The sequence below is a fragment of the Cetorhinus maximus genome, chromosome 28 (genome assembly GCF_964194155.1).
Source record: "Cetorhinus maximus chromosome 28, sCetMax3.hap1.1, whole genome shotgun sequence".
Lineage (NCBI taxonomy): Eukaryota > Metazoa > Chordata > Chondrichthyes > Lamniformes > Cetorhinidae > Cetorhinus > Cetorhinus maximus.
The window spans coordinates 11,231,494-11,259,157 of record NC_135906.1 but is presented as its reverse complement, the minus strand read 5'-3'; positions in this window follow the sequence as shown (position 1 = coordinate 11,259,157).

Genomic DNA, 27,664 nt, shown 5'->3' with positions numbered 1-27,664 from the left:
GTTTGCAGTCTGTGCCCAAGGGGTGAAAAGCTCTGGAGCACTTGGTGGCACTTTCATGCCTCTGCATTGCTGGAGTGGGCAGAGAAGCTAGAGGCCTAACCAACTCCAATCAGATCCATGTGGCTGCGACTGAACTGTCTCAGCTGCAGAGGAATGGTCACTTTATACAAGGGTGTCCCTAATGTGTGGCTGCTTCCCTCCCCCACCACACCCGCCAACCCGCGTGTCCTTGTGCGCTACCTTCAACTGCAGGGCAGCCCTTACCCCCCCTTACCCCGCCCCCTTACAAATGTCACTTCAACCGCAGGGCAGACTTCACTGTGTATTTGTACAGGTTCAGCAGGCGAAGGGTTACTCCAGAGAGAGAAACCGAGTTAACATTTCCAGTTGGTGACTTCTCACCACATCGCACACTTCCACATTGGTTCAACAAGTACAGGCCCGGGTAAACTGAATCCGGGACATTTCTTCGGAGACTGGGTGCCAGAATCAGGAGTGGCTTGCAGCGAGGGCACACAGCACCTGCATGTGGCCAATCCCAATAAGATGCAGCGCAGTAGTAGGCAATGTTTCCAGATGTGGTTAATGGGCCCTTCACTCTTTTTCCAGTCCAACTGGCCCACGGTCCACTTTCAGCATTTTCTTTCTTCCCGGTCAAGAACTCCTGGTTTGTCCTGATCCTTCCACGGGAATCCTGCTCCTGCCAGTGTGACCAGCTTTCCCTTATCCTGACTGTTTGACCCCGCTTTTGTCCCCTGAGCCTCTAGGAGGGCCTTGGTGGAGACTGAGCCTGGAAGTCCCAGCTGAGCGATTTGAACAGGGCTGCAAGTGGGATAAAAGCAAAAAAAAACTGCGGATGCTGGAAATCCGAAACAAAAACAAAAATACCTGGAAAAACTCAGCAGGTCTGACAGCATCTGCGGGGAGGAACACAGTCATTCGAGTGATTCGGACTGGAAACGCTAACTGTGCTCCTCTCCGCAGATGCTGTCAGACCTGCTGAGTTTTTCCGGGTATTTTTGTTTAAGTTCTGTGAGTGGGCCAGCAGAGAGACGATAATGTTGTGACTGGGCAGGACAAGTTGTACGTTTTGGTTACTTTAAACCCCTATCACCGGCACCCTTCCCCCACCCACGCTTATCGTCACTGGCAACCACCCAGTACCCCACCCAATATCCCAGTCAAAATGTCCCTTACATTGTTTTATAAGAGTTGGCCACCTTGGCTCCTGTGTCAGCTTCTCAGTGCCTTGCCTGGGTCATGCATTCTGCGATCAAAACCACAAATCCCGATTTGCTGGAGATTGATTTCAGAATCTCTCGCTGCCCCTCACAAAAAAGTGAGCTCTCCGAAACATTCTTGATGACCTCAGACACGTTGGCACATTGTACACTCGAGCAGCAGATTAATGGCCTGATGCTCACCTTTGCAAATGCTAATCTTGTAATTGCTCATCTAAATGGGCCAGTTTAACACATCATTACTTGCTAAGCACCAGAGTCTCGCCACGGGAAATGTCAGCCTTTCAAATCCATACACCAGCCAAATGTAGAAAACCCTGAGGTGAAACAGGAACTCTGTGCGAATACACAGTGAGTAACCCTTACCCTGCTGAATAAACAGTGGGTCCATTACAGATACACAGTGAGTGACCCCTACCCTGAATGAACATGGACTCCCTACTGCAGGGGTGGGGAACCTATGGTCTGTGGGGCAGATCCAGTTTCACTTTCATCCGGCCCATAGCAAGATTTCGAAAAATATAGACCTAAGGCAGTTGCGCCTTCAAAATAGCACTTATCATCATCGTTGCGAATTTGCTTTCGATAAAAGCGTCAGCTAAATTACTAATAACAATTTTTTTTTATGTGTGTGTGTGTGTGGCCCGCGGCTGATTTTTGTCTATGTGTGAATGGCCCGTGATAAGGAAAAGGTTCCCCACCCCTGCCTCACAGATGTAAAAGTGAGCGACCTTTATCCTGCTAAAAAAACAGTGGCCAAGATTTTCCCTGCCCGCTGGCGTCGGGCGTGTTCTGTGGCATGGGCGTGTAAAACGGCGAGAAAAGCCAAGACTCGGTTTCACGGCGTCGTGGAACCAGTTTGGGATCGTCCGCTCCTCCTGCCGATGGCGGGCCGTGTTTCCCACCATCGGGCGTTGGGAAACTCATTGTGATACATCAGCATGCCATCATAACCTGAGCCCACCAGAATGGTTCATCCCACACCCCCCATGCTGGATTGTCCGCCTATGTCTACGTCCTTCACAACAGCAGGTAAAAGGTGTGCAGTTGGCGGGCTGCGATTTGAGGGGAACTCGGAGGTGAGTGCACAGTAACGTTGCAGAGCATTCACCCGGGTCACCTGTTGGAGTTCAAGGTTGAGGTGCATGGGTGTGGGGGTGGGCAAGGGCTGCCCTGTGGTTGATGGTAGAGGAGAAGCACGTGCGGAGTTGGGGGTGTGGTGGGCGAGGGAAGTGGCCGTGCATTAGGGACACCCTTGTATAAAGTGACCATTCCTCTGCAGCTGAGGCAGTTCAGACGCAGCCACATGGATCTGATTGGAGTCGGGCCTCTAGCTTCTCTGCCCACTCCAGCAACACAGAGGCATGAAAGTGCCACCAAATGCCCCTGAACTTTTCACCCCTCGGGTACAGGCTGCAAACTAATGAGGGTTTCAGTGGGCTGTAGAACAGTTGGACGACTGGGCACATTGTACAATCTCCTCGCTAAACTGACCATGGGGCAGTCACTGGTGGAGGTGCTCATAGCCCCTTGCAATGTCATCATCCCGGTTTGGACCAGTCTCCCCCATGGTTCAAGCTAACAGTGCAGCCTTGCAGTGCGGGTTAGGAGAATGCCTGTGCCTGAGCTGAGAGCACAGCGTGTAGTCCAGTGGGCAAAGCTGCTGCCAATCGGTCAGGTGGAGTGGGGCGGAGGTGGGTGGGATTTCGGGCAGCCATGCAGCGCACTAAACTCTGGCCATTAAAGTGGTGGCCAGCACTCTCCGGGATGTGTTAAGGGGCCTTCAGACTTAACCAAGGGAGGTTCTTAGTATACACAAGGCCGACTAGGCACTTTACAGCCTTCCAGACTGAATATTGAATTCAACAACTTTGGATCTTGAACTCCCTCCCCCCATACCCACCCCGTTTCTTCCCCCTCCCTTTTGTTTTTTCCAATAATTTATATAGATTTTTCTTACCTATTTCCATTATTTTTAAAACTATACCTTTTATGCCCTGTCAGTCTTTCCACCCCACACCCACTAGAGCTGTACTTTGAGTGTCCTGCTCTCCACTCTTAATTAGCACATTCTTTTAGATAATATCACCACCTTCAACACCTCTTCGTTCTTTTGTCTGTGCCATCTTTTGGTTATCTGCTCCTATCACTGCTTGCTTGTCCCTACAACCACCCCACCCTCCACTTCTCTCCCCCCGCCCCCCACCTTAAACCAGCTTATATTTCACCCCTCTCCTAACTACACTCAGTTCTGTTGAAGGGTCATGTGGACTTGAAACGTCAACTCTTTTCTTCTCCGCCGATGCTGTCAGACCTGCTGAGTTTTTCCAGGTAATTCTGTTTTTGTTTTGGATTTCCAGCATCCGCAGTTTTTTGTTTTTATTTTTGTAACCCATGCGTCTCTCTCTTTCATCCTGCAGGAGGAGTACATCAGGACCATGGAGCCTGGTAAACTAGCTGTATGCCTCGTAGTATACAGAGAGTGAAGATGACAGAGAAGAGAGTGACTGAGGCTCCTGCCAGTTACTGCAGGATTTGGCGCCACAGGGACATGGAGGGTATCCACTCCCAGTGACCATGAAAGTGACCGTGGTGCTCAATTTCTACGCCAGTGGCTCCTTTCAAGGCTCCACAGGTGACCACTGTGGGATCTCTCAAGCCTCAGCCCACAAATGCATACACGAGGTTATGGATACCATCTTCACGAGGACACACAACTTTGTGCATTTCACCTGGGACCAGGACAGCCAGGATGCAAGAGCGATTGGATTTGTCTAGATCTCGGGTTTCCCACAGGTGCAGGGTGCCATCGACTGCACTCACTTGGGGCTCAGATCTCCGTCACAACACACGGTCAACTATGTCACCCACAAGGGATTCCATTCACTGAATGTGCAGCTGGTGTGTGACCACCACAAACACATCCTGCAGGTCTGTGCACGGTTTCCAGGGAGTGTCCACAATTCCTACATTCTCAGTCAGTCACAGATCCCTGACATCGTCCAGGGTCCACAGAGGCTGCAGGGATGGCTCCTCGGAGACAAGTGGACGTGGCTGATGACACCCGTGTGGCAGCCTCAGACTGCAGCAGAGCGACGCTATAATGAGGCTCATACTGCAACTCGCACCTTGGTGGAGCAAACCATCGGGATGCTGAAAATGAGGCTCCAGTGCCTGGACCGGTCTGGTGAAGCCCTGCAATACAGCCCACTGAGGGTGTCACGCATCGTCATCACCTGCTGCACCCTTTACAACCTGGTGCTGCAACGGGGAGAGGACCTGGCTGAGGAGGAGATAGAGGAGCTGGAGATCTCCTCGGATGAGGAGAGTGTCGACCGTAACAAGGGTGAGGAGTTGCTCGAAGGTAGGCGATGACAGCGATGAGGCCCTCACACTGGCCAAACGAGGCAGGCACGCTCAGGAGTCCCTCAAAGCTGCCAGATTTGTGGAGGATGGTGACGAGATGCAGTGAGACATCATAGATCCTCACATTGCATCTGTGAGCGTTTGACTCCAGTCTGGCTTTTGGCAGTGCACATTCCCTCTGTGAGAATGCTTCTGTCATGGAGACGCAGTGGAGACCCTAATAGTCGCTCGATTGCAGGAGGATGATGATGACCTGCAGTGAGGACACTCCATAGATCTTCACACAGCCTCTGAGAATGTCTGACTCCTGTCTGGCTGAGGGCAGCTCGCTTGCGCTCTGTGATCAGGGTCATATCATAGAGACGCAGCCGTGAAATTTTAAAAGCATCTGATCCTTTGTCCGCTTTCAGCACCTGAGCCCTTCAGGAGCACAGTGTCACTTGTCACAGATGCTGAGGAGATGGGGGCCAGCCCCACCTTAAAGGTGCTGAGAGCACACAGAGAGAATGATGGAACTCTGTGACACCTGCCCACTACATTCTGGCAGCAATGACCAGCACCATCGAGGTGCAGGCATCAGTAATGTGTCCAGGGAGTGTGAGGCCGGACCATCACTTTGGTCTGAAGGCTGCACAAAGCACAGGGAAGAGGCTCTGGACTGAGACACCTGCCTTTATCTTGTGCAGAAAGGTTTCACATCTGAGTGACACAAACACTGCTCATCAGAACAAGGAGCAATAGGCAGGGAGACATTCTTGGGAGTTTATTGACAATAGTGAACAATATGTACAAGTGATTAACATCTGTGCCCAGGCTGTGCAATTACATCTTCTTAACTTTCCTAACCCTCCTGATATGTCTTGGCTCTCTGGAAATCCACAGGGGAGGTGGATGTGCCCTGCTGACCTCTACACCCTGTCTGTGATGACCTTGTAACACCAAGGCTAGTCTAAAGCTAGGTCCCACCGAGTGTGTGTCGCTGCACTAGTGGAGGGTGTGGGCGTACTCTGTGATGGGTCTTTAAGAAGGGTGGCTCCAGATTCCTCCTCTGAGGTTTCTTCAGGGCTTGACTGGAGGTCCTGGGTCATCGACTCCATCGGCTATTTCCCAGATGTGCCTGTGAAAGCAAGGGGAGATAATTAGTGCAGGGCAGTGGCCTGTGAAACAGGACACCTCACTCACAGCATGGTTATCTGATGGATGTTGCACTGTTGGATCCTCACTTGGTTGAGCAGCGCTGACCTCACCGTCAGCACAGGACCGGTCCAGATCCTCACCGGCCAGCTGGATGGCTCTGTTTTCAAAGTCTGTGAGGACCTTGATTTCAGGCATTCCTCCACCGGTCAGTGACCTCTCCCTCTTGTTGTGTGTCAGCTTGTCCTGCATGAATAGAGATGGAGAGAGTGTGAGCGGGATGCCTGTCAGGCCAGATGATAAGTCTGCCTGGCCTGTGTGGGTGGTGAGTGGTCCCATGGACGGGTTGAGGACAATGACAGTGAGTGTGAGAGAGTGGATGGTGATGTCCCTTGGACTGGCAGTGAATGAGATCCCTGTGGATGTGCGATGGGTTTGTGAGTGTGTGAGTTGGGAGCAATGAGAAGAGTGACTTACCCTGGCAGAACGGAAGAGATCATTCATCCTCTTGCGGCACTGGGTGGCTGTCCTCTTTTGCAGGGCGTTGGCACTGACCACCACTGCCACTGCCTCCCAAGCCAGATTGGTGATGTTGCTGCCCCTCCTGCAGCCAGAGCCAGGGTAGAGGACATTGCGGCGAGCTTCCACAGTGTCTAAGAGGCCTTCGAGGGATGCTGCTGGAAGACGGCTTCTGCACAGCAAGCTCCCACAAATAGCAATGTGATAATGACCAGATAATCTGCTTTTGTGATGTTGATTGAGGGTTAAACATTGGCCTAGATGCCAGAGCCTCAGTTTAGTGTTTCAACTGAGAAACAGCACCTGCAACAGTGCTGCACTCCCTCAAGTACTGCACTGAAGCATCAGTCTTGATTTTTCTGTTCTAGCCTGGAGTGAGAACCCAGAAATTCTGAGGCAAGTGTGCTACCAAAGAGCCATGACTGACACAATAATCAGCACCGGTACATTCCTACCTGATTAAGATCACATGGATTACCCAGGTATACAGCCCTGCTTTCACAGGCTGAGTCATCTCTTGGCCTTTGGGTTAAGGCCACACATGGAGGAAGGTGTGGAGTTTTCAAAGAGTAACATGGACCAGGTCACAGACCGACCCTTAACAGTGGCACAGCCTTCCCATTAAATGTCAACATTATCGGCATAAAGCATCTTAATGGGCAGATTGAATGGATATTAAACTGGCAATTAAGGAGATTATATCCCAGACGCTCAAGAATACTGCCCACCCATCTTGGCTCTAGCACTGTTGAATAGTGACTGTCAATGTACTACATAGCTGGAGGCGATACCAGGAGGTTGTGACATCTCTTAGATTCTGAGCAACAAATAGTGGAGTGACACCGAGCTTTAAGTAAACTAATGACCATCTGCTTCACGTTCAGGCAACAGTTCCCCACCCCACCCCAACTCCCACATCTCATCCCCTCCCTCACTTGTTGTCACAGGCCGTCCGTTCATGCAGCCTCAATGACACATGTTGGCTGCTTATTTAACTAAGGTGGGCATCCCAGCTGAGCTCCATCTCCCCATGCCCCCACATGCTCACGGTCTAGGAGGTGGGCACTGCTCCTCAATTTGGAATGGCTTATTTCCCCCATCCTGAGAACAGTGACATTTGGCATCCTCCCCAGGATTACCCGCCAAGATCAGCCAACCCACAGGAACGGGAGGAGACCATTCAACCCCTCTAGCCTGTTCCGCCATTCAGTTGCATCATTGCTGATGAATCTTAACTCCATTTTCCCACCTTGGTCCCACAATTCTTAACACCCTTGCCTAACAAAATTCCTCATTCATAATTGTCACGAGGCTCAATTTGGGGGTAGAAAGTTCCAGATTTCCACTACTCTTTGGGTGAAGAAGTGCGTCCTGACATAAGCCCTGAGTGATTTAGTTCTAATTTTAAGGTTATGCCCTATTGTTATGGATGCCATGTGCCAACGTCCAGCCCCCTCTCCCCCCTAGAGGAAATTGTTTCTTTCTATCTACCCCAACAAATCCTCAAATCATCTTATATACCCATAAATTAGATCACCCCCTTCATCGCATTTACTCAAAGAAATACAAGTCAAGCCTGCGCAACCTGTCTCCAGGATTTAACCCTTTCAGCCCCGGTATCATTCTGGTGAATCTGTGCTGCACCCCCTCCGAGACCAATCCATCCACCCTGGGGGTTCGCCGCCCAGAACTGAACTTGCTCCAGGTTCTCTTGAATTTATGTAGCACCATTGGGTGTTGGCGCATTACAGTTCACACAGCGAGCCCAAGTGGCTGTGGCAACATGCACATTGTAGCCTGGAGCCATGGATGGTGACGGTAGTGCTTCAACATTCTTTCCATTACATAACTGACCAGGAATCTCTCCCGCTCTTACCGCCTACCATCGACGTGTGCTGGACTAATTTACACGTTGATATTTAACCTGTTTGGCCACACTTTCCTCAGCTAGCAAGTCTGGGGGTGATATTCCAGAGGTTTTGACTCAGAGACAACCCAACTCAGAAGCTACCCATTGTGCCAGAGGCCTCCTATAGTGCCTTCAAGGGCGTGAAATATCCTAAGGTACTTCACAGTCCTAAAACAGAATTTTACCACTAGGCGAGACGGCTAAAGGTTTGGCCAGAGAGGTAGGTTTGAAGGGCCGCCTTAAAGGAGGAGTTAGCGGTTTAAGGAGGTAATTCCAAGCTTAGGGCCTAGGCAGCTGGAGGCATGGCCAACGATGGAGCAAAGGATGTGTGTGGATGTGCAGGAGGTGAGACAGAAGGGAAAATGGGCATGATGGACTATACGGCAACAAGGGAATCTACATAGGATAAACAGCAGAGAAACAGGCCATTGGGTATTTATGTTTCACTCGAGCCTCCTTCCATCTTTTCTCATCTGAATTTATCAATTTAACTATTATTCCCTTCTCCCTCATATGCTTGTCCAAACTTCACTGAAATGCATCTATGCTATTTGCTTCAATCACTCCCTGTGGTAATGAGTTCCACATTCTCATCGCTCTTTTGGGGAAGGAACTTTCTTCTGAATTCTCTGTTGATTTCTTGGTTGACTATCTTATATTGATGGACTTTAGTTATGCACAAAAGGTAACGTTTTCTCTGTATCCACTCGATCAAAATCTTTCAGAACTCTAAAGACCTCCACTAGGTCAACCCTCAGCCTTCTTTCTTCAAGAGAAAAGAGACCCAGCCTGTTCCTCCTTTCCTGATATATATCCCTACACATTTCTGGTATCATCCCTGTGAAATCTCTCTGCAGCCTCTCCAGTGCCTCGATATCTGTTTGAAAAAGAGGTTGCAAAGCGACAGAAAGAGCAGGTTCCATTAATAAGGAAGAATCTGCCTGTAGTTTTAGGAGCATACGTTGAAACAAAGAATATGGGAAGAGCTCAGATCCCAATTAAAATTGAAGTGGAGGACTGATAAGAATAATAATGGTATAACTAAAGGAAAGGATGGGAAAATAAGATTAGAGTAGGATAAGGAAATCCAAGAGGGAGCATGGAGAAAAATAATCAAAAATACATCAAAAGAAAGAGTAAAGTATGTTACAAGTATATCAGTAGAAAGAGAATTGTTAAAAGCAAGGAGGGACCTCTGAGGGATAGGCATAAAGTGTTCATTTATAGAGGCTCATCAAAGAATGGCAGATATTTAACAAGCGCTTTGCATAGGTCTTCACTAAAGAGAAGGACATCAGAGAGGAGCTGAATCCTGCAGTGGGTGAGAGCAAGATGAATGATATAACAGATAAAAGGAACATTTTAGATAAGTTAGTTAAGCTAAAGAAAGACAAATCGCTCGTAACCAGCGGGATAAATTGTAAGATCCTGAGGGAGATGAGGGAGAAAGTTGCTGAGTCTTCGAAACTGTACTTTATTCGCAGAGGGTGGATGTGTACATGAAGACAGGAGAGTGACCAATTTAACACCCACTGTTAAAGGGAGACTGAGGTAATGGTTGTATGTACAGTTCGGTTAGCTTAACACCTATGGTAGAAATTTTTTTTCCCCACTTTTAGAAAGGATGGAATTAGCACATACCGACCTAAAGAGAGAATATTTCAAAGTGGCCAACATGGATTCCAAAAGGGATGATGGTGTGTGACAAATCTTATAAAAATGTTTGAGGAGGTACAATCCCCATATCAGCCTCCACCTTCCAAAAATTGAGCTCCTCCAGAGCCCTAATGCCGAGATCCTAACTTGCACCAAGCCCCATTCAACCCTGTCTACGTTGGGTCCCAGTCTATCGATGCTACAGATTTACGCTCATGCTGAATTGTCTGTATGGTCTCGCCCTTCCCTATCTCTGGAATCTTCTCCGGCCCTGCAGACCCTCCGAGATCTCTGCGTTTTCTGAGCGCTGGGGCGGAATTTCCCGGACTCGATGGGCCGAATGGCCTAATTTTTGCTTCTATGTCTTATGGTCCTATGTCTTATACCCGCTGGCGTCAGGCGTGCTTGGGGGGGCGTGAGCGGACAATATGGCGAGAAGGCCAGAAATCGGTTTCACGACGTCGAGAGACCAGTTTGCGATCGGCCACTCAGCCCATCGATGGCGGGCTGCGTTTCCTGCCATCGGATTTCGGGAACCTCATTGGAACACATTAGCGTATCATTATGAGGCTATCCCGCCGGACTCATCCCGCGCCCTGCTGGATCGTCCGCCCAATCACAACAGCATATAAAAGGCATGCACTTGGCGGGCTGCACTTTGAGGGGAAACTCAGATATGAGTGCACAGTAATGTAGCAGAGCGCTTGCAAGGGTTGCCTGTTGGATTTAAAGGTTGAGGCGCATTGGGTAGGCGGGGACGGTCATAGGCTGCCCTGCGTTTGAGGTGACTTTGGTGAGGGGGTAAAGGCTTCCCAGCGGTTGAGGCCGGGGGAGGGGTGCGAAGGCTGCTCTGCGGTTGACGGTAGTACACAAGCACATGCGGGGTTTGGGGTGGGGGGTGTAGGTGAAAGAAGTGGCCACAGATTAGGGACACCCTTGCATAAAGTGACCATTCCTCTGCAGCTGAGACAGTTCAGACGCAGCCACATTGACATACTGGGAGTTGGGACTCTAGCTTCTCTGCCCACTCCAGCGATGCAGAGGAATGAAGGTGCTATCAAGTGCCCCAGAGCTTTCCACCCCTCAGGCACAGACTGCAAACTAATGAGGGTTTTCAGTGGGCTGTAGAACAGTTGGATGACTGGGCACATTGTACAATCTCCTCGCTAAACTGGCCATGGGACAGTCACTGGTGGAGGTGCTCACAGCCCCTTGCAATGTCACCATCCCGGTTTGGACCAGTCTCCCCCATGGTTCAAGCTAACAGGGCAGCCTTGCAGTGCGGGTTAGGAGAATGCCTGTGCCTGAGCTGAGAGCACAGCATGCAGTCCAGTGGGCAAAGCTGCCACCAATCAGTCAGGTGGAGTGGGGCGGAGGTGGGTGGGGCTTTGGGCAGCCATGCAGCGCGCTAATCTCTGGCCATCCAAGTGGTGGCCAGCACTCTCCGGGATGTGTTAAGGAGCCTTCAGACCTTAGCAAGAGAGGTTCTTCGTGCACCCAAGGTAACCCACATGTCTTTCTCTTTCATTCTGCAGGAGGAGTACATCAGGATCATGGAGCTGGGCAAACTAGCTGAATGCCTCATGGCATACGGAGAACGTCTTGGAAAAGAGAGTGACTGAGGCGTCTGGCTGCACAGGGGAAGGATCAGCAACCTCAGGAAGAAGAGGCGGCTGGGGGTCCAGCACATGCCTCCAAAGAGCCACTGTGAGCTGTCACAGTTCGGCACCTAGTGACACCCAGGTTCTATGGATGCCGCCTTTCATTCCTGCAGATGACCGAGAACCAGTGTCGCTGAAGACTGTGCATGTCTAGGGAACTGGTTAGTCACATCTGCCAGCTACTGCAGGATTTGGTGCCACGGGAACATGGAGGGCATCCACTGCCAGTGGCTGTGAAAGTGACCACGGTGCTCAATTTCTACACCAGTGGCTCCTTTCAGGGCTCCACAGGTGACACCTGTGGGATATCACAATCCTCCACCCACAAATGCATCCATGAGGTCACGGATACCATCTTCATGAGGACACACAACTTTGTGCATTTCGCCCGGGACCAGGACAGCCAGGATACAAGAGCGATTGGATTTGCCCAGATCTCGGGTTTCCCACAGGTACAGGGTGCCATCGACTGCACTCACTTGGCGCTCAGATCTCCATCGCAACACACGGTCAACTATGTCACCCACAAGGGATTCCATTCACTGAATGTGCAGCTGGTGTGTGACCACCACAAACACATCCTGCAGGTCTGTGCACGGTTTCCAGGGAGTGTCCATGACTCCTACACTCTCAGTCAGTCACAGATCCCTGACGTCTTCCAGAGTCTTCAGAAGCTGCAGGGATGGCTCCTCGGGGACAAGGGCCACCCACAGAGGACGCGGCTGATGACACCCGTGTGGCAGCCTCAGACTGCAGCGGAGAGAAGGTTTAATGAGGCTCAGACTGCAACTCACAACTTGATGGAGCAAACCATCGGGATGCTGAAGATGAGGTTCCGGTGCCTGGACCGGTCTGGTGAAGCCCTGCAATACAGTCCACAGAGGGTGTCACACATTGTCATCACCTGCTGCACCCTTTACAACCTGGCGCTCCAATAGGAAGAGGGACTGGCTGAGGAGGAGATGCAGGAGCTGGAGGTCTCCGATGAGGAGGATGTCGATGGGGATGAGTATGAGGAGGCCCTCGAAGGCGATGATGATGGGGATGAGGCCCTCACACTGGCCAGATGAGGCAGGCACGCTCAGGAGGCCCTCATAGCTGCCAGATTTGTGGAGGATGATGATGAGATGCAGTGAGGAGACATCATAGATCCTCACGTTGCATCTGTGAATGTTTGACTCCAGCCTGGCTTATGGCAGTGCACATACCCTCTGTGAGAATGTTCCTGTCATGGAGACGCAGTGGAGGCCCTAATAGTCACTCGATTGCAGGAGGATGATGACGACCTGCAGTGAGGACACTCCATAGATCTTCACACAGCCTCTGAGAATGTCTGACTCCTGTCTGGCCGAGGGCAGCTCGCTTGTGCTCTGTGATCAGGGTCATATCATAGAGACGCAACCGTGAGACCCTAAAAGCATCTGACCCTTTGTCTGCCTTCAGCATTTGACCCCTTCAGGAGCACAGTGTCACTGGTCACAGATGCTGAAAAGATGGGGCCAGCCCCACCTTAAAGGTGCTGAGAGCACACAGAGAGAATGATGGAACTCTGTGACACCTGCCCACTACATTCTGGCAGCAATGACCAGCACCATCGAGGTGCAGGCATCAGTAATGTGTCCAGGGAGTGTGAGGTCGGACCATCACTTTGGTCTGAAGGCTGCACAAAGCACAGGGAAGAGGCCCTGGACTGAGACACCTGCCTTTATCTTGTGCAGAAAGGTTTCACATCTGAGTGACAAGAACACTGCTCATCAGAACAAGGAGCCATAGGCAGGGAGACATTCTTGGGAGTTTATTGACAATAGTGAACATTATGTAGAAGTGATTAACACCCGTGCCCAGGCTGTGCAACTACATCTTCTTCATCCTCCTAACCCTGCTGCTACATCTTGGTGCTCCCCGGACATCCACAACAGAGCTAGAGGCAGCCTGCTGACCTCTATGCCCTTTCTGTGATAACATTTACGGGTGTCCTCTGGAGGGCCGAGACCTGGAGGGCCCTGGCCTGCTTTCGGGGTGCTGCTCTGTGGCAGTGTCACCCTCTTCAGCTGTGGAGCTGGAGCTGTTGGGGTCACAGGAAGAGTGGATTTGGACAGGCTGGGCACTCCAAGAGTCACCTGGATGGATGGCCCCGGGTGTGTACCTGCTGACCCTCCTCCCTATGGGTGCCCAACAGCCCCAGGCTGACTCCTTGAGAAGTAGGGGTAGCTGGAGTGAGATCGAACTACCCCACAACCCTCTCGTGTACACACTGTTGGAGGCCGACTACAGTGTCAGCGATGGAGTTGAGCCCGCACAGCAGTGCAGGAGCGATGTCCTGGACCAAGGTCTCCATGGTGACCGCCATCCTACCAGTGTTGACCTTGGTGCGTTGCCATGCCGATGCTATCACCTCAGCCTGAAGGCGGACGGACTCCTCCATCGTGCCTTGCAATCTGAGGAGTGCAGCGGACATCCCTTCCTGATGTTCCCGAGCTTGTCTTTGCAGCTCCAGCAACTGTGACATGACCGAGTCCAGAGGCTCATCATCTGACTCAGACTCAGCAACGTTCCGGCCTCCAGCAGTCCTCCGAGTGCCGGGGAACCTGGGAAGACCCTGTCTCCACCTGCTGTGGATCAGACAGTGCGATGTGCTCACCAGATTGTGATCCCGAGGCTACTCTAAAGCTAGGTCCCACCGAGGTGTGTGTCTCTGCGCTGGTGGAGGGTGTGGGTGACGCTGTGACAGGACTACAGGGAGGGTGCATCCAGATTCCTCTTCAGAGGTTTTTCCGGGGCTTGATTGGAGGCCCTGGGTCATGGACTCTGTCGGCTGTTTCCCAGATGTGCCTGTGAAAGCGAGGGGAGATAATTAGTGCAGGGCAGTGGCCTGTGAAACAGGACACATCACTCACAGCATGGTTATCTGATGGATGTTACACTGCTGGATCCTCACTTGGTTGAGCAGCGCCGACCTCACCGTCAGCACAGGACCGGTCCAGATCCTCACCGGCCAGCTGGATGGCTCTGTTTTCAAAGTCCATGAGGACCTTGATTTCAGGCATTCCTCCACTGGTCAGTGACCTCTCCCTCTTGTTGTGTGCCAGCTTGTCCTGAATAGAGATGGAGAGAGTGTAAGCGGGATGCCTGCCAGGCCAGGTGGTAAGTCTGCCTGGCCTGTGTGGGTGGTGAGTGGTCCCATGGACGGGATGAGGACAATGACGGTGAGTGTGAGAGAGTGGATGGTGATGTCCCTTGGACTGGCAGCGAGTGAGGACCCTGTGGATGTGTGATGGGTTTGTGAGTGTGTGAGTTGAGAGTGATGCAAAGAGTGACTTACCCTGGCAGAACGGAGGAGATCATTCATCCTCTTGCGGCACTGGGTGGCTGTCCTCTTTTGCAGGGGATTGGCACTGACCACCACTGCCACTGCCTCCCAAGCCAGGTTGGTGATGTTGCTGCTCATCCTGCGGCCAGAGCGGGGGTCGAGGACATCATGGCGAACCTCCACTGTGTTCACAAGGTATTCAAGGGACGCATCATTGGACCTGGCAGTTACAGAGTGTTTGCCTTTCAGGGCCATGTGTTCCATGCAGCAGTCGGGGGCTGGAAGCACTGAGAGGTGTGCGCATGGCTGGACTTTATATATGGCGCCTGGCCTGATGAAGCAGCGAGGTGATGGCCTAGTGGGCGAATGATAGCCCGCTCGCCATGGAAACACCGTGTTTCCCGGGAATGCATAGTTAATGCGGCAGATTGGGGACAAAGTCATTTTACCTGCCCACTACCACACTTAGTGTAATTCTGGGATGATTCCGCCCCTGGTCTCTTCCGCATCCTCCAGTTTCTGTGTCACTTCACTGATGACCAAATTCTAGGTTTCATCACAAGAGGACTGAGGAGATACATGGCAAAAGTTATTGAGGAGCCTATATAAAACTTTATGGAACATTTCGCCACTAACATGCACGGCCCACAGAGCCTTGTGTGTGCTGTTATGACCGATGCTGTTGGTAAATGCGAAGTTATTTAAAAATCCCAGAGGAAAACTTTAAACAACTGTCATAACCTATAATTTTAAGCGTTATGTTTGAGATGCAGCTCTAAATTCAGGAATCAGACCACCAGTTCTCGCGGTTTTACATTAAACTAAATGAAACATTTTATTAATTTACACAGGTTGAGATATATATACACATGGCTCCAAATTACTACTCTCATAACTTTTAACAAATTCCCAAACTAATCTCCATTAAGGCAACAACAACCCATAGACTTAACCAGGCACCGGGCAAAGCATTTTCACCTAACAAATTCAAAATGAGGTTCTTTTCACTCTGGTTCCTGCGGAGACAGTTGGAGGCTTACAGCAAATGTTGACCTCGCATTGCCTCTGCCCTGCACAAAACTGCTCAAGTTATACCTAGCATCACTGAGTGTAAATTCTCATTGTATCACCAACCTCTGAACTAAACCTCCCTAACAATAAAACCCCTTTCATTGTATCAATTTTGTCAGCAATATAAACATATTGCTTGGTATCTATTAGATAGGTGTCAATTTTCACCCCACTGCTTGAATGCTCTATTCAAAAAATGCAAATGTGCTCTACCTCTCTGTTTATATCTCAAAACTAGTGTACATTGAAGCACCCAGACTAGCTGGTTTTAATCCAGTTAAGACACACACCCACAGACTAAACCTCTATTTTAAAAGAAAAATATTTTCCAATAATATTATACACATTAATAACTTCACGACAGTGTAGCCGATTGCGCTCTGTACCCTGGAGAATCCCGCCATCTTGGCAAAGCCAGGTTTCTCTCTCCTCCTGTTTCTCTCTCGTCAGTGAGAAGCTGATGAGCTACCGTGTCCACCTCCAGAGGCCTCTGTCACCTCCCCAATGCAGCCACGAGCACTGAACTGTGAAGCCTTGCTAATGCCACCTGAAAGGATCCACTGTCATAGAAAGTTAGAGTCATGGATATCCTGATGGTCACTGGCAGTGCCATCCTCGCCCTGCTTTGCGGCTGCAGGTTTGGTTGCAGGGGGTGGCACAGTTCAGTCACCCCCTCCTTGGCGAAACACAGGTGCCTCAAACACTCCTCCTGGTGAGACAGAGGGAGGAGAAATGCTTCCTAAAGATCTTTAGACCCTTGTTGGGTGCAGTCTTCCATTGCGAGCCCTCCCTCGATACACAACCTCCCCTCTCTGCTGTCTTGGCTCCATTTCTATGTCATGCTGTAGCCCAAGAGGTATAGCCCCCTCCCCCAATACTGAAGCAGGCATTCTCGTGACTGACAATCAATTTCCCTGATAACCTTGTCAAAACCCAGCACCACTCCACTGAATGTCCGAAATCTTTTCAAAACTCCTCCAATACCGCTCGGTATTGTACTTCCCCTAACTCTGAACCAGTAAAAGACAGAAGCACCTCACCCGGAAGGTGGATGGTTAACCCTGTAAAGAGCGCGAGCGAGGTGGGGGGGTGGGGGGGAGGGGGAAAGGGGGAAGGTCCCTAGTGCAAATAAATACACGTTCAGCTGGGAGTGATCTGGAGAGGGCGCCATTTGGACCTGCGCAATCCAAAACGGCTGACCAGACACCAAGTCAGCATCAGAGCTGCTTGACGCAATGGTCTGCCCACTCTGCATATGCTCCCCCCAACCACATGGACGGCACACCCATGCCAGCACCCTTATAGTCAGATTGTGCCAGGGTGGCATGCCTGCCAATGTTTTTTGTGGTTTCAGGCTCCATGGCACTGTCACCCGTGGCGTTACGGAGCCCAAATTCGCGGCCATCTTTCTTGGTTTAAAGGGATAAGGGCGCCCTCATCTGGAGGTGATAACAATAGCAGGTACCCACGGGAGTGTGAGGCTCTGACCCATTGCTTTCAATCAATTAGCATCACAGTTCGGGCAGACCAACTGTTAGGATTTTATCTACATAAAATGCACACAGTTTCTACATTTGCCACAGTCCACATTTAGATCCCTTACGGTCACGTACTTGCAAGAACAGTCTTGGTCATCCAAATATCTCACTCTCGAGGAATTTAATTCCCTCACAAAATAAATGCCAATGCATATTTCCTGCGGTGCTCATCAGTCAGTTATTTCTGTGCAATTGGTTCCTGCTCCTACTGCCCTGAGCAAACTGTTATCAGTAGGGGAATGAAAATGACTTCCTTTGCTGACCTCCCTCACCCATTCCTCTCCCCTCGATGTCAGCGCCGATCAGTCCTTGGCCCAGGTATAGCAAAGCCAATCGCAAAACACTGCTCCCCCCCTGTCCCCGAACAAACGTTTCTGGGTCAGATCCCAAAAGACTGCCCCCTTCTGTACCGGTCCAGTATTTCCATCTATCAAGGGAGACACTAAACCGGGTGGGAGTAAAAGATTCCACGAGCACCATTTTGAAGAAGGGGCTGGGCATCCTTTCCCCTCCAGTGTCCTCGTCAATATTCATCCCACACCCAGCACCTAAACCAAACAGGTGATGAAGCCGGTCACCGCGCTGGCGTCTGCGGGATCTTGCTGTGCGTAATTTTGGCTGCCCGCTTTTTCCACGAAGCACTCGGCAGCCAGGGAAGTATTTTTGGAACCGCAGTTGCTGTTGCAAGGTGGGAAATGGATCAGACAGTCCGGGCACCGCGGAACGCCACAGATAACAACAACAAAAAAAAACGAGTGCGACATTGCCTTGCGTTGTGACCCTTGAACTGCTCTTCCCGCCCTTATTCACGTGGTGTGACTGAGGGAGAAGGGGCTCACGCGGGTATGTGAGCTAGAAAGCCTTGGATCAAAGCCTTGCATCGCAACTGAATGTGTGGGCAACTAATGTGCAGACAGCCTCTTTGCTGTTCACACTCCAAGCCACAGAAGTCACGCTGGAGGATAGACCCTGCACTAGTGATATTTTGTCCTATAGGCTAAAATACTTGAAATGACGATGTAGCTGATTCATTTTTTTGTCAGCATATTATGACTCTAGTTATGCCGTAAGAGTGCACATAAGACATGATGGGATTGAATCAAGTTGGCCGTGATTGAACTTGTTAGCTTGATCTTGATGGAAACACAAGGGTTAAGGGAGCAAAATAAAATAGCACAGGTCAGTTCACCTGTGCAGGCAAGCACTTAAACAGAAATGCATTCTTAAGGCAGGATATAGGCCATTAAATAACCAAGAGCTGTATTTGTAAGGGGTCAGGAAAGATGTCATGGTGCCAATACCTGTGGTTATCAAGACGCTCACAGGAAGAATCTCATTAAGGAAACCTCGAACCCTCTTCTGGTTTCATTGTAGTCATGGAAGCGAGAGCCTTGAAACACTGTGAAGGATCCACCTGTGTGACGCTTATCAAACACATGGAATGTCTTGTAACAGTCAAAACGGACATTTTGAAACAGTTCACAGGGACTCTGTCCATGAAGAGTGACATCACCCTTTGACCACTCACAGAGCTGACCATGCAGGGGGTAGCCAATCTCGGGTCGCCACTGGTTTTGAACACATGTGCGAAGGGGTATAAGAAAGGCATACCTTTCCTTTGTTTCTCACCGTACAGCCCAATGTTGTCCAACACGTCAGAAATTACATTTTTATCCCCCAGGGAAGGTGATAAGCATTCCAGGTGTGAACGGGGACTAGAATATGGTGAGTGTCATTCAGAAACATGTAACCTTTGGTTGAGCTAAAGCATGGAGCTGTTTGGGAAGTGCCAGTTTTCTATGGTTGAATTGAAGATAGATGGCCTGAGTAAAAGAGACCAGTGTTTTCCTTCCTGTGGGTTAAAGTATAGATTGAGGGCCAAGGCTGGGGATTGTGGAGAAAACTCTGCTTTGTGGGTATCATTCAGGCAACTGGATATGGCAACATTTGATCTCGTAGTTTAAAGAAAGACAGGGAGCTGAAAGATAAAGGCCAGTTGCCCTGTAGTTTAGAAGGTAAAACACAAATTGAATTGGGAGGATTTAGTTTTGATGGGTTATTTACAGAACGAGGTTACAATTGGATTGAAAGAAATCAGTTTGTGAGTTTTGTTCTCCATTGATGGGTCCAGCATGATGTTATTTACTTGTTCATCAGCTGTCAGTGTGCTATTCACAACCTTGTGATTTTGAAACGTACTTCATTAAAATTAGTTTGAGAATTTTATAATCCTATACCTTTGCCAGTGTCGTTATTTATTCTATTCAAGTCTGAACCCTGGTGACTGCATTTAAAGGCTGCATTTAAAAGGTCAGGCAGCCACATTGCTGATCGGGTAACTTGTTGGAATCGTTTCCATTGCAAAGTGTTTGGAAGCTCTCCGGGGTGGTTCTGGAGATGTCGTGGTGAGTTCCCGGATTTACCAGAGAGCGTTGCAACACCCGCGTGTGTCCAGAGGAGGAGGTACCCTGTCCAGACAAAGGGTGTTACAGGTATGGCGGCTGCAGTTGCCTTGCGTCTGGGTCAGCAGCACGATGGGGAGATGGAGCTGAGGCCATGGTGTGGGCAAGCTCCACTCCACGCCCTCTGCCCAGTTGGAGCTGGACTCTTCCCTGCTGCTTGACAGTGGCCAGCGGCTGCCAGCGCATGGAGTATTTCAGTGCACATGTCCGCCAGGGTTCTCCTGTGTGCCGACCCATCATGGTCCTCATTTGAATCCTCCCCTGGCAGAACTCGCCTGTAACCTCACCCCCCCACCCCCGTGAGCTGGCAAACAAACCATCCTTCACCCTGGCCTAGCGGCACTCTGCTCATGCCCAGGTGACTCACCATAGAACCGTAGAAAAATTACAGGGCGGAAGGAGGCCATTCGACCCATTGTGTCTGCGCTGGGCAAAAAAAGGGGAAAAAAAAGAAACAGGCTGCTCATTTTAAATCCAACTTTCCCGCACCTGGTCCGTAGCCTTGCAGGTTACAGCACTTCAGATGCAGATCCAGGTACCTTGTAAATGAGTTGAGTGTTTCGGCCTCAACCATCAACTTAGGCAGTGAATTCCAGACACCCACAACCCTCTGGGTGAAAAAGTTTTTCCTCATGTCCCCTCTAACCCTCGTGCCAATCACCTTAAACCTATACCTCCTGGTAATTGACCCCTCAGCTAGGGGAAACAGGTCTTTCCTGCCTACCCTATCTAGGCCCATTATAATTTTGTACCCCTCAGTTAGGTCACCCCTCAGCCTCCTCTGTTCTAAGGAAAACAACCCCAGCCTATCCAATCTCTTCTCATCGCTGCAATCTTCAAGCCTTGGCAACATTCTTGTAAATCTCCTTTGCACTCTCTCCAGAGCAATTATGTCCTTCCTGTAATGTGGTGACCAGAACTGAACACAAAATTCCAGCTGTGACCTAACCAGCGTTTTGTACAGTTCCATCATTACATCCCTCCTCTTATATTCAATACCTCATCCAATAAAGGAAAGCGTTCCATATGCTTTCATAACCACCTTATCCACCTGTCCTACCACCCTCAGGGACCTGTGACATGCACTCCATGGTCTCTCACTTCCTCAACCCCTCTCAATATCCTCCCATTTATTGAGTATTCCCTGGCTTTGTTTGCCCTCTCCAAATCTGTTACCTCACACTTTTCCAGATTGAATGCTGTTTGCCACTTTTTTGCCCACTCAACCAAACCACTGATATAATTCTGGAGATAACAGCTATCCTCTTCACTATCAATTACGCGGCTAATTTTTGTGACATCTGCACATTTCCCACATTATGCCTCCCACATTTAAGTCCAAATCACTAATATCTACAAACCTAATAGCTATAAAATCTATAACAACAAACAGCAAGGGACTTGGCCCTGAGCCTTGTGGAACACCACTGGAAACCACTTTCTATTCACAAATACACCCATCGACCATGTGTCTTTGTTTCCTGTCGCCGAGCCACTTTTGGATCCAACTCGCCACCTTCCCCTGTATCCCATTGGGATCTCAACTTTTTGACCAGTCTGCCATGTGGGACCTTATCAAATGCCTTCCTAAAATCCATATGGACAACATCGACTGCACCACCCTCATCAATCCTCCCCATCACTTCCTCAAAACATTCTATTAAGTTAGTAAGACACGATCTTCCCCTAACTAAAATATTTCAGTGTACATGTCCGCCAGGATTCTCCTGTGTGCCGCAGTTAATAATAATTAATGAATAATAAAAACAATAATCTTCCCCTAACCATGTGCTGAACCCAACTCTATACTAGCCTCCAAGGTTGATGCTGTGTCAGTATCTGAGCTAGTGGCTGTCAGTGTCAAAACAAGCAATGGGCCCTCTTCACTAGTGCTGCGCTGTTGCTCTCCCTCCTCCTCCTGGGGCTGCTGGCTGGTCAGGCAGCCATCCTTGGGTGTCTGGAAGCAGGAACTCCGAAGGAGAAGGTTGGTGCGAGGGAAAGGGGGAAACGGGGTGGGAAGCAAGGGGCCCATGGTCACCCCATCAGCATCTCGTTCATCATCCCAGGGAGCAGGGTGAGGGTATGCTTGGAGTTCAGAAGCGGCCATAAGACAGGAACGCGCCATCACCCTCAATGCTCTCAGTGGCATTGAATACTACGAACCGCTTCCCAGCTGACCCCACGTTGCCGAGATTCAGCTTCTCCACAGGGCTCAGGAGATACAGGGGCCCTTGTTCTCTGTTGGCTCTTCTCTGCTCCCTTTCCCTTCTATTGTGCAAATCTTGTCCTGCACAATGGAGGGCAAAGAGTCAGCGTTGTGTTGCAATGTGTTTGGGTGATATGCCCGCCGCCCTGAAGGGCTGGGGGTATGTGGAGGCAGCAGGAGGTGGGTGTGAGACTGGCATTATTGGGAGATGCCTGAGGGTGAGGTGGAGTATCTGGATGATAGGCCTGAGTCCCGAGTGCCAGGGAGTCTGCTGAGTGAGTGGGAGATGGTGTGGTGGATAGGGTAATGCATTCTTTGACCTTGATCACTTGAGTGAGATCATCAGGCTTCTTGTGGCACTGACCTAACCAAGCAGGCCTCACACTGTTTCCTATTCCTGCATGCTGCTTTCGCCATCTGTGCTCAGCAGGGGGACCTGGCAGCAATGTTTGCAGACCACGTGGTGCAGCCAGCCTGTTTTTCTGGGAGTTGACCCAACTAGCCACCTGCACCCACTCCCTTCTGTGGGTAGCCCTTGAGGACCTCCCGGCTTCTTAAAGAACCATGACAGTTCTCCTTCTGCCCACCTGCATCACGGATGCCTCCAGCGCTGTATCTGTCACACTACAACCCTTCCTCCACCCGATGCAGTTTGCCATTACTTAAATTACAGCAACATCGTTCAGTGCAGTTTCCCTTTAAGAAGGACAGCCTGCCTCTAAGAAAGACAGGCTGGCTGCACCACATGGCCTGCAAACAACACTGCCAGGCCCCCATGCTGAGTACAAAGGCCAATAGCAGCGTGGCCAGGCTGGTGCAGCTGAGCTGGGTATATCAAATTTCCTTGCTGCCCACTTTGGTTTCCATGGGTACAGGCAGGTCATGAATCATGAGCTGTGTGCCCACAAAATGGAGAGATCTAATTTCCAGCCTGTAATAGCTAGACTTTAATGATGTCGATTAAGGGATAATTATTGGACAGGATAACTCCCTTGCTCTTCTTCAACTAGTGCCATGGGATCTTCTACACCCACCTGAGAGGGCAGACAGGGCCTTCCTTTGAGGTTCCCTCTGAAATGTAGCACCTCCAACACTGCAGCACCGCCCTGCTACTGCACTGAAGTGTCAGCATAGGTTTTGTGCTCAAGCCTCTGGAGCTGGACTTGAGCATATGACCTCTTGATTCAGAAGCCAGCGCGCTCAGCATCGAACCACAGATGACACTTACTAAGAGCAGGACTCCTGCCGCCTAGCCTAAAAACCATGAGTTTAAGTGTCGGTCTCGAATCTCTGGTATGCTACTCGAACCCTCAACTTTCTGATGAAAGAGACAAGTGGCCAAACTCTGAGCCACAGCTGACAGAAAATGATACTGTTCATGAACTATGGGTGAAAATACTTCTGGAATAGTGTGGCCATGTTCGCATTGTATTCCATTATTAATACATAACTTCGCCAGGAGATTGAGCGATACGGCATGAGTTGGCAGTGTCCAGGACTTACTGATCGATTTACAGCTGCCTTATCATCGCAGAAACAGTATCCCGCCCTTAGCTTCTCCGATATTTCTAGGAACCTGCTGGATTCACGCTTTGAATGCCGATTAAGATCAGTGCAAAAAGTTAAGGTTGGGATTTAACCTTTTCAATCACAGTTTGATGGCTATTGCAATGACAATTAATTTCTCTGGCCCACAAATGGAACAATTTAAGCTATTCTGCCTCACTCCCTGGAATTGAGAAGCTTAAGGGGTGATTTAGTCAAAGGAGGATGAGGCAACCATGGCTGACAAGGGAAGTCAGAGACAGCATAAAAGCTAAAGAGAAAGCATACAATGCGGCGAAGAGCAGTGGGAAACCAGGGGATTGGGAAGCCTACAAAGGCCAACAGAGGACAACTAAAAAATAAATGAGGGAGAAGATTAAATATGAGGGTAAACTAGCCAGTAATATAAAAGAAGGTTGCAAGAGTTTTTTTAGATATATAAAGGGTAAGAGAGAGGCAAAAGTGGACATTGGGCTGCTGGAAAATGATGCTGGAGAAGTAGTAGTGGGGAACAAAGAAATGGCTGAGGAACTGAATAGGTACTTTGCGTCAGTCTTCACGGTGGAAGACACGAGTAACATCCCCAAAGTTCAAGAGAGTCGGGGGGCAGAAGTGAGCATGGTGGCCATTACCAAGGAGAAGGTGCTAGGAAAACTGAAAGGTCTGAAGGTGGATAAATCCCCTGGACCAGATGGATTACACCCCAGAGTTCTGAAGGAGACAGCTGAAGAGATAGTGGAGGCGTTAGTGGTGATCTTTCAGGAATCACTGGAGTCAGGGAGGGCCCAGAGGACTGGAAAATCACTAATATAACCCCCCTGTTTAAGAAGGGAGTGAGGCAAAAGACGGGAAATTACAGGCCGATTAGCCTGACCACGGTCGTTGGTAAGATTTTAGAGTCCATTATTAAGGATGAGATTTCAGAATACTTGGAAGTGCATGGTAAAATAGAGCAAAGTCAGCATGGTTTCATCAAGGGGAGGTCATGCCTGACAAATCTGTTAGAATTCTTTGAGGAGGTAACGAGTAGGTTAGACAAAGGAGAGCTAATGGATATTATCTACTTGGACTTCCAGAAGGCATTTGACAAGGTGCCGCACAGGAGGCTGTTCAGTAAGATAAGAGCCCATGGTGTTAGAGGCAAGGTACTAGCATGGATAGAAGATTGGCTGTCTGGCAGGAGGCAGAGAGTGGGGATAAGGGGGTCCTTCTCAGGATGGCGGCTGGTGACTAGTGGAGTTCTGTAGGGGTCAGTGTTGGGACCACAACTTTTCACTTTATACATTAATGATCTAGATGAAGGAACTGAGGGCATCCTGGCTAAGTTTGCAGATGATACAAAGATAGGTGGAGGGACAGGTAGTATTGAGGAGGCGGGGAGGCTGCAGAAGGATTTGGGCAGGTTAGGAGAATGGGCAAAGAAGTGGCTGATGGAATACAATGTGGGGAAGTGTGAGGTCATGCACTTTGGTAGGAAGAATAGAAGCATAGACTATTTTCTAAATGGGGAGAGAATTCAGAAATCTGGAGTGCAAAGGGACTTGGGAGTCCTAGTCCAGGATTCTCTTAAGGTTAATTTGCAGGTTAACACGATAGTTAGGAAGGCAAATGCAATGTTGGTATTTATTTCGAGAGGACTAGAATATAAAAGCAGGTATGTGCTGCTGAGGCTTTATAAGGCTCTGGTCAGACCACATTTAGAATATTGTGAGCAATTTTGGGCCCCGTATCTCAGGAAGGATGTGCTGGCCCTGGAGAGGGTCCAGAGGAGGTTCACAAGAACAATCCCAGGAATGAAAGGCTTAACATATGAGGAACGTTTGAGGACTCTGGGTCTATACTCGATGGAGTTTAGAAGGATGAGGGGGGGATCTGATTGAAACTTACAGAATACTGAAAGGCCTGGATAGAGTGGACGTGGGGAAGATGTTTCCATTAGTAGGAGAGACTAGGACCGGAAGGCACAGCCTCAGAGTAAAGGGAAGACCTTTTAGAACAGAGATGAGGAGAAACTTCTTTAGCCAGAGAGTGGTGAATCTATGGAATTCATTGCCACAGAAAGCTGTGGAGGCCAGGTCATTGAGTGTATTTAAGACGGAGATAGATAGGTTCTTGATTGGTAAGGGGATCAAAGGTTACAGGGAGAAGGCGGGAGAATGGGGTTGAAAAACTTATCAGCCATGATTGAATGGCGGTGCAGACTCGATGGGCAGAATGGCCTAATTTCTGCTCTTATGTCTTATGGTCTTATGGTCTTTCCAGATATTTAAAGGAATTGATTGGGTCGAGAAAGGGAGGCAAACTCTTTCCGCTAGTTACAGAGCCAGAGTGGTATAAGGGTCTAGCGCATATAGGATTAATGTGGGACTGAGTACAGTACTGCCCACACAGTGATGGAAGAAGGCATGTGACGCAGACCCAGGGGTCAGTGTGGTGTTGTAAAAAGCTAGGGCAGAATTTTGCCCTCGTCGGGCGGGCGAGCCCAGGAGTGGTTGCAAAAGCCGACTGCCACCCGCGATCAGGCCCGGAACAATTCACAGCCAGATGGCATGAAACACACGCTACAACGCTCAGCCCTGCCAGGGTGAGGGGGTGGGGGGTGGGGGGGCGGGAGGAGCGCAAGTGCTGAAGTTCACGGGTGTGCACTCAGTGAAAGCCCCTTGAGGCACGGAGCAGCCTCAGGGAGCTGAAGATTTTTAACCCTAAAAATAGAGAAGTTTAAAATGATGAGAACACGTCCCCTCATGTGACTCAGTCACGTCAGCAGGGACATGTTAAATAGGAGCGTTAAAAGTTTTTTTTTAAATCGCTGGTCCAAAACTCATCCCGCCTGTAAATGAGGTTTTGCCAAAAGTACAAAGGCCGCTTGCCCTTTTCGCCCACCCGCCAACCGAACGCCTAGACAGGCAGCGAAAAATTCGAATCAATTAATTGATTAAGGGTCTTAATAGGCCGCTTAATTATCCGGCACGCACCCGCTGACTGAAATAGCGCGCGAGTGCGCGATGATGTCGGGACACTCGCCCGACGTCACCGCGCATCATTTTACGCTCATTCGTATCTGGCACCCGCCTGACGGGAGAATGACTCTGCTCCTAAGCGTGGAGACAGCTCCGAGCTTGTACCCTTTACTGTACACGTGTAAATAGCTTTAGCAGTTATTAAAGACTCACAGTTAACTTACAGAGGATGACAGAGACCTCTTTAGGACACACTGATCTGTCACACTCCACAACACCAGGGACTATTCACATGGTCTAAAAATGAGAGCCACATCTTTCAGCAGTGAAATGAGGAAACACTTCATCATGCAAACAGGTTTGGAACACCCTTCTGCAAATGGCCATTGTTTATCTTAGAACTGAGATTGATCAATTCTTATTAACCAAAAGTATTAAGGGATATGGGGCAAAGACGGGTATGTGGTTAAGATACAAATCATCCCTGATCTGATTAAACAATGGAACAGGCTCAAGGGGTTAAATGGACTCCGCCGGTTTCCAGATGTTCCTATAAACCCATCTTTCCTTCCCTCTCTTTATTTTTCTTTCCTCTACCTGAGTTGACTCTAGCCCATCCTATTTTCTTCTCTATCATTCCTCCATTTCTTTCTCAGTCCTTAAACCTTATCGATTCACGAGATAGACTATCGTTCCGGTTGTTCACCGAGGTCCCACATGCCTCGTTGACCTCACCGCCCCGCTATTGGCTCACACTTCCAGCGAAACACGTTTCGAGCTGAAGGGTGCAGGAAAATGTCTAGCTAACAGCATACGCCGCGAGCTGCCCTGCTCCATAAGATTTGTCCTTAACATTTAGGAAAGAATACTAATCCATCAAATTAATTTAATGCCACAGAGCTGACTCTGAAATCCAAGTGGGTAAAGGCACTGTCTTTTTTTTATTCTTTCACGGGATGTGGGTATCACTGGCTGGGCCAGCATTTATTGCCCATCCCTAGTTGCCCTTGAGAAGGTGGTGGGTGAGCTGCCTTCTTGAACCGCTGCAGTCCATGTGGTGTAGGTACACCCACAGTGCTGTTAGGG